Here is a 7,081-nt window from a genome sequence, read left to right on the forward strand (position 1 = left end):
TCTGTGCCATATCAATCTCCTGGAACTCAGGGCAATTTTCAATGCTCTCACTGCTTTTCAGCATCTGCTTCACGACCTGGTGGTCCTCATTCGTACGGACATACACCACCCCCACCTTCTAGAATGCCTAGAAACATATTGTCTAAATTTCTCTGCAAGGTTTCTTTTTCCTGGCTGTAGTAATATGTAGCCCATCAGTGCAATATAGCTTCTTGTCCTTCCATGTGTTTCCCAATCCTCCTATATACCTGAAGCCTTCTTGATGACACCAGGCTTTGAGCCATCTATTAAAGTCCTCTGTGTTTTTCACTGTTTGCTCTCCCTTTCAGTATGCAGGCAGTATTTCAGAAAAAGCTAAAGTCTTTACAAAAGGTTTCAAGCCCTCACCAAGCTCCCGAAAAGCTTTCTGTGCTGCAAGTGTGGATTTGTTGGCCAGGTCATTTGTTCCCAGATGGATAACAACATCAGTGTTAAAATCCTTAGTTTCTTCCCCACTTACCTAAACAACCGTCTAAATCAGAATCTTACTACTAGGTAAAGAATAACTCGGACCCCATTTATTTACCCCCCTATTCAAAGGTATTCGGTACAAGAAGATGTTTGACATCCTACTAGCGATGCAGGCAGCGAAACTTGACCACTCCATCTCCAACCTACTAATAACAACGAGTGACTTCAAATCATTTTGAAAAGGAATGAAAACTCTGCTATTCAAAAAATTTATCCAGATATCTTAACTCTTCCCCCTTGTCCTTCTCCTCCCTTATAAATCCCCCCTAATAGTCTCACCCCCTCTTGTAATTTTTTTCTCTCCAAAATATCAATTATATATTCCGCTACCTAACTAGCAAATCTTCTGGAAATGTCTAATTAGCTTCTTTGTAATTCTATGTCCTAAACTGTAATGTTCCTGGAAATGTCCTGTTAGCTTCTTTGTAATCCGCCTAGAACTGCAAGGTACGAGTGAAATAGAAGTCACTAATGTAATGGGTAAACAGGGTCTTCAGCAGGGAACACCTGGACTGGCCTCCGCATGTGCGGGTCACCGGACTGGATAGATCTAGGGTCTGATCCGGTGAGGGCATTTCTTATGTAATGTTTGCCTGGAACTCCTGGTAGCTGAGGATCCTGGAAGACATTTCACTATTTTGGTCTCCTCACCTTGTGTTCCAAGGTTAATGCCTCTGATGATGGAATCCCCTAACAGTAATAGTTTTCTGTTTTTGGCTTTTTTTATTTGTGCTTAGGGTGCGCTTGTTCTCTTGAGTTGTGAATAAACATGTGGATAAAAGTGAGCCGGGTGATATAGTGTATCTAGATTTTCAGAAAGCTTTTGATAAAGTTCCTCATGAGAGACTCCTTAGAAAATTAGAGTCATGGGATAGGTTGGCAAAGTTCAGTTGTGGATAAGGAATTGGTTATCGGATAGAAAACAGAGGGTAGAGTTATATGGTCATTTTTCTCAATGGAGAACATAAGCATTGCCTCTGCCGGGTCAGACCAGGGGTCCATCGTGCCCAGCAGTCCACTCCCACGGCGGCCCTCCAGGTCCATGACCTGTAAGTGATCCTTTACTTAAATCATGTATTTCCTATTCAGTATCCTGTATAGTTACCCTCTATCTGTATCCTTCAATTCCCTTCTCCTTCAGGAAGTCATCCAATCCCTTTTTGAAACCCAATATTGTACTCTGTCCTATCACCTCTTCTGGGAGTGCATTCCAGGTGTCCACCACTCTCCGAGTGAAGAACTTCCTAGCATTCATTTTGAATCTGTCTCCTTTCAATTTTTCTGAATGCCCTCTTGTTTTTGTTGTCCCCACTAGTCTGAAGAATCTGTTCCCCTCCACCTTCTCTATGCCTTTCATGATTTTATAAGTCTCTATCATGTCCCCTCTAAGTCTCCGCTTTTCCAGGGTAAAGAGCCCCAGCTTCTCCAGCCTTTTAGCATACAAAAGGTTTCCCAAGCCCTTTATCATCCTTATCGCTCTTCTCTGGGCCCTCTCAAGTATCGCCATATCCTTCTTAAGGGACGGCGACCAGTATTGGATGCAATACTCCAGATGCGGGCGCACCATCGCTCGACACAGTGGTAGGATAACTTCCTTCGTTCTGGTAGTGATACTCTTTTTGATAATGCCCAACATTCTGTTCACTTTCTTTGAGGCTGCTGCACATTGCGCTGCCGGCTTCATTGTTTTATCCACCAATACCCCCAAGTCTTTTTCTAGGTTACCTTCCCCTAGTACCCTTCATCCCATCGTATAGCTGTACATCGGGTTCCCTTTCCCTATATGCAAGATTTTACATTTCTCTACATTGAAGCTCATCTGCCATCTTTTTGCCCACTCACTCAGTTTGTTCAGGTCTCTTTGTAGTTCTTTGCATTCCTCAACAGATCTGACCCTACTGGAGAGTTTTGTGTCGTCTGCGAATTTTATAACTTCGCACTTCGTCCGTGTTTCCAGGTCATTAATGAATATATTGAACAGCAGCGGTCTCAACACTGACCCCTGTGGGACACCACTTGTGACCCCTTTCCAGTCAGAGTAGTGGAGGAGAGTAAACAGTGGAGTGCCGCAGGGGTCTGTACTGGGACCGGTGCTATTTAACTTATTTATAAATGATTTGGAAATTGGAACGATGAGTGAGGTAATTAAATTTGCAGACACTAAATTGTTCAAAGTTGTTAAAACGCATGTAGATTGTGAAACATTGCAGGCGGATCGTAGGAAATTGGAAGACTGGGCGTCCAAGTGGCAGATGAAATTTAATGTGGACAAATGCAAAGTGATGCACATTGGGAAGAATAAAAACAAAAACTGTGGATACAGATGTTCTGGAGATAATTTATTAAACACTGACATATACACTGAAAACAGTCTATTGCATTTTTTTGTAACTTCAGATTGTCTGCGGTGTTCTTTGCTCACATGTTTAAAGACAATAGACTGTTTTCAGTCCAATTCTTTATATGTGAGGTTGCAAACTATTGGACTCCTGAGGAAGGTGTGTTTTCCGTGGTCTGGTTGGATTTGTATCACAGTATTTTTTATCATTGTATTTTTTTAATTGAATTTTCATGGTTTTATATGTCAGTGTTTAACAAATTATCTCCAGAACATCTGTATCCACAGTTTTTGTTTTTGTTTTCATCGGTGAATTGTTTTCAATGTGGATCATTGGGTTTCCCCATTTTTCTTCATTGGGAAGAATAACCTGAATCACAGTTTTCGGATGCTAGGGTCCATCTTGGGGGTTAGCGCTCAAGAAAAGGATCTGGGTATCATTGTAGACAATACGATGAAACCTTCCACCCAATGTGTGGCGGCGGGCTAGGAATTATTAAAAAAGGGATGGTTAACAAGACTAAGAATGTCATAATGCCCCTGTATCGCTCCATGGTGTGACCTCATTTGGAGTATCGTGTTCAATTCTGGTCTCCTTATCTCAAGAAAGATATAGTGGCGCTAGAAAAGGATCAAAGAAGAGCGACCAAGATATTAAAGGGGCTGAAACTCCTCTCGTATGAGGAAAGACTAAAACGGTTAGGGCTCTTCAGCTTGGAAAAGAGGCGGCTGAGGGGGGGGAGATATGATTTAAGTTTACAAAATTTTGAGTGGAGTAGAACGGGTACAAATGGATCGATTTTTTTTTTGCTCTCACAAAAATTACAAAGACATGGGGACACTCGAAGTTACAGGGAAATACTTTTAAAACCAATAGGAAATTTTTTTTCATGCATAGAATAGTTAAGCTCTGGAACGCTTTGCCAGAGGATGTGATAAGAGCGGATAGCGTAGCTGGTTTTAAGAAAGGTTTGGACAAGTTCCTGGAGGAAAAGTCCATAATCTGTTAGTGAGAAAGATATGTGGGAAGCCTTCTTGCCCTGTATTGGTAGCATGGAATATTACTACACCTTGGGTTTTGGCCAGGTACTAGTGACCTGGATTGTCCACCGTGAGAATGGGCTACTGGGCTCAATGGACCATTGGTCTGACCCAGTAAGGCTATTCTTATGTTACCTATTTATCCTGTGAGGTCCTGGTAGTCACTGTCCGATGTGACAGGGAAGGTGAGGCAGTCAGAAGACCTGAAATCCAGTTTCCTCAGCTCCTGAGGTACTGATTTCCTTGCTTGTTCTGTGTTTAGCTGACTTGCCATTGATTTGTATTGCAGCACATGCCAATGTGAGTGTCTATGTACCCATGGGTTTGGTGATTTTGGGGAGTACTGGAAAGGTTGTTTTGGGGTGGTTTCCCTGCATACCTTAGCCTGTAAAACTACCCCCACCTGTAAAATTACAAAATCTACATTTTTCCAGGTTGCCTGTGTTTTTCCCAGGCCTTTTTAGGGCAAAATCGGCACCCGTGGCAGCCATCTTAGATTTTCTTTAAAACTTTAAAAAATATATTTTATGACCTTAGGATTTTTTGTTTTCACTCCAAATTTCACAGATGGCCTCCTTGGGACAGGATGGCATGGATTCATGTCATAATTGCGGCGGATGGCTGTCAGATTTGCAGTGGCCCATGAGAGGGGGTGAAGCGTGCGCAAATTCCACACTCCCCTCCTCCGGAGAGGTCCCTTCTTACCTCCATTTCGACTGGAGATGCGAATGATGCGTCCAGTGCGCCTAAAAAGGGTGTGGAGGGTGCTTCCGCGAAACGCAAGTGCAGCTCTGGGGGAAAGTCTCAAATCTGCTAAGCACTCTAAAACTGATGCACACAGAGCGGCCCTTGCCGCTGGTGAATATTTTCCCCCAGAATTTGTAAATATGATGTATCAGGCTTTTCTGTTTAAAAAGGCTATGCCTGTTTCTTTCACTCAGAATCCAGTGCAGCAGGTGGGATCTGCTCCTCCTCTGGATTCCAGCATGTTGCTGTGTTCTTTTTCAGGGATACTAGAGAGCTACTTCTTCGGTATCTGACCCTTTACTGTCGCAGGTTTCCTCAGTGGCGGTGTGAACCTCATGACAGTAGGTCCTATGATCTTGGTGATGGACTCGGCAGTGCACAGGCTATTTACGACTAGCCACCTGCCTGACATTATTTCTGAGTCCCTGAGGGCACTGAATCTGAAAGCAGACCATCCGGAACAGGCAAAATGTTCCATAATGAGTGATCAGCATCCACTTACATTTCCTTTCCAGACAATACAGATTTGACTAGGATACTCTGAGGTCTGGGAGTCCTCAGAGAGTCCCCTTAAATGTGCTAGGGCCATGGTGTGTTTGTATCCCATAGCCCCAGAATTTACCAAATGACTGGCCCTGCCGAAAGTTTATTCGTCTGTAGTGCAGGTGACTATACACACTTCCCTGCCCTCTGATGAAGGGATTGTCCTGAAAGATGTGATATACAGGCCTCCTTCACAGACGGAAGAAGTAGATACAGATGTAATTGTAGACATTCAAAATATATCTAAAAAAGAGGAAGCCTTGCTAATAGGTGATTTTAACATGCCGGATGTTGATTAGGGTATCCCTATTGCAGGGTTTTTTAGAAGTAGGGAGATTCTAGATTCTCTACAAGGAGAACTGTTCCAGTAGTTGGTAATGGAACCCACATGGAATAGGGTCATACTGAACTTAGTGCTTACAAACGGGGAAAGTGTTTCTGATGTTACAGTGGGTGATCATCTGGCATCCAGTAATCACTGCATGGTACGGTTTAATATTAAGGTGGGTGTAGAGAGGATTCATTCAAAAGCAAAGGTTCTAGATTTTAAAAAACTAACTTTGTTCAGATGGGGGTATATGTCAGGGAATTGTGTGGGAGGGAACATCTGAAAGGAGTGGAAATGCAGTGAAAGTGATTGTAAGGTCGACAAACTTTTTTGTGAGGCAAGTAAGTAAAAGTAAGAGGAAAAGAAGGCCGCTTTGGTTCTCAAAAGTAGTAGAGGTTAGCTTTCATAAACTACAAAAGATCGCAGAAAGAGGAAGACAGGCAAAAATATCTGGAAAAGTTAAGAGAGGCTGGTTGTGTAGTCAGGAAAGCAAAGATGCAAATGGAAGAAAAAATAGATGACACAGTAAAATGGGGAGACACATTTTTTTTAGATATACAGTGCTCCCCCGCGGTCCCGGTCATTCACGGTATTTTCTGATCACAAATGACCAGGTAGGAGAGGGCAGCCAGAGCACCGGCGAGTGAAGGAAATCACTTGCGGTATGCTCTGACCGTCTCTTCCTGTACTTACCAATCAGGAGCTACTTTGACACGCAGCTCCTGATTGGTGAGGCCTGACTTTAGTACAGGAAGAGCTGGTCGGAGCATACCGCGAGTGATTTCCTTCGCTCACCAGTGCTCAGGCTGCCCTCTTCTGCCTCTGGATGCCCTCTCCTGTTTCCCCTGCTATAAACTGTATTTGCGGTTTTTCAACATTCACAGGGGTTCCTGGAACGGATGTCTGATAAATAAACTGGAAATATTAATTGGGAAGAATACATACTTTGTAAACAGGTGTCTATTGGAGCCTCTTTTTTAAAAAAAATTCTTTATTCATTTTTAAATCTTACATCAAGTGTACAAATAATAAAACATATGAAATTAAATACATCACTTGAATTTCTTTCTTATATAACATCAAAAATATACATTTATACCCATCCCACCCATCCTTTCTTTTAACATTTAATCAAAAATATATAAATATTATTTTCTAATAATTAAACCTTCAGTAACTTTTAAACCACCCTCCTCCCCCATTTGCAAATTAACCTTCAATAGAAAAATGGTATCTATTCATTACAGTAAGTTGTCAATGGCCCCCAGATCTTTTTAAATTTATTATAATTCCCTTTTTGAATAGCAATTATGCTTTCCATTTTATAAATGTGACACAACGAATTCCACCAAAAGTTATAATTTAATCTATTGCAGTTTTTCCAATTACTAGTGATATGCTGAATGGCGACTCCTGTCATAATCAATAAGAGTTTATTATTGTTTGATGAAATCTGACTCTTTGTTCTCATTGACATACCGAATAAAATCGTGTCATATGATAATGCTACACGATTCTCAAATAAACAATTAATTTGGGACCAAATTGATTTCCAAAAGGCCATGATAAAGGGA

Source organism: Geotrypetes seraphini, chromosome 6 (assembly GCF_902459505.1).
Source record: "Geotrypetes seraphini chromosome 6, aGeoSer1.1, whole genome shotgun sequence".
Lineage (NCBI taxonomy): Eukaryota > Metazoa > Chordata > Amphibia > Gymnophiona > Dermophiidae > Geotrypetes > Geotrypetes seraphini.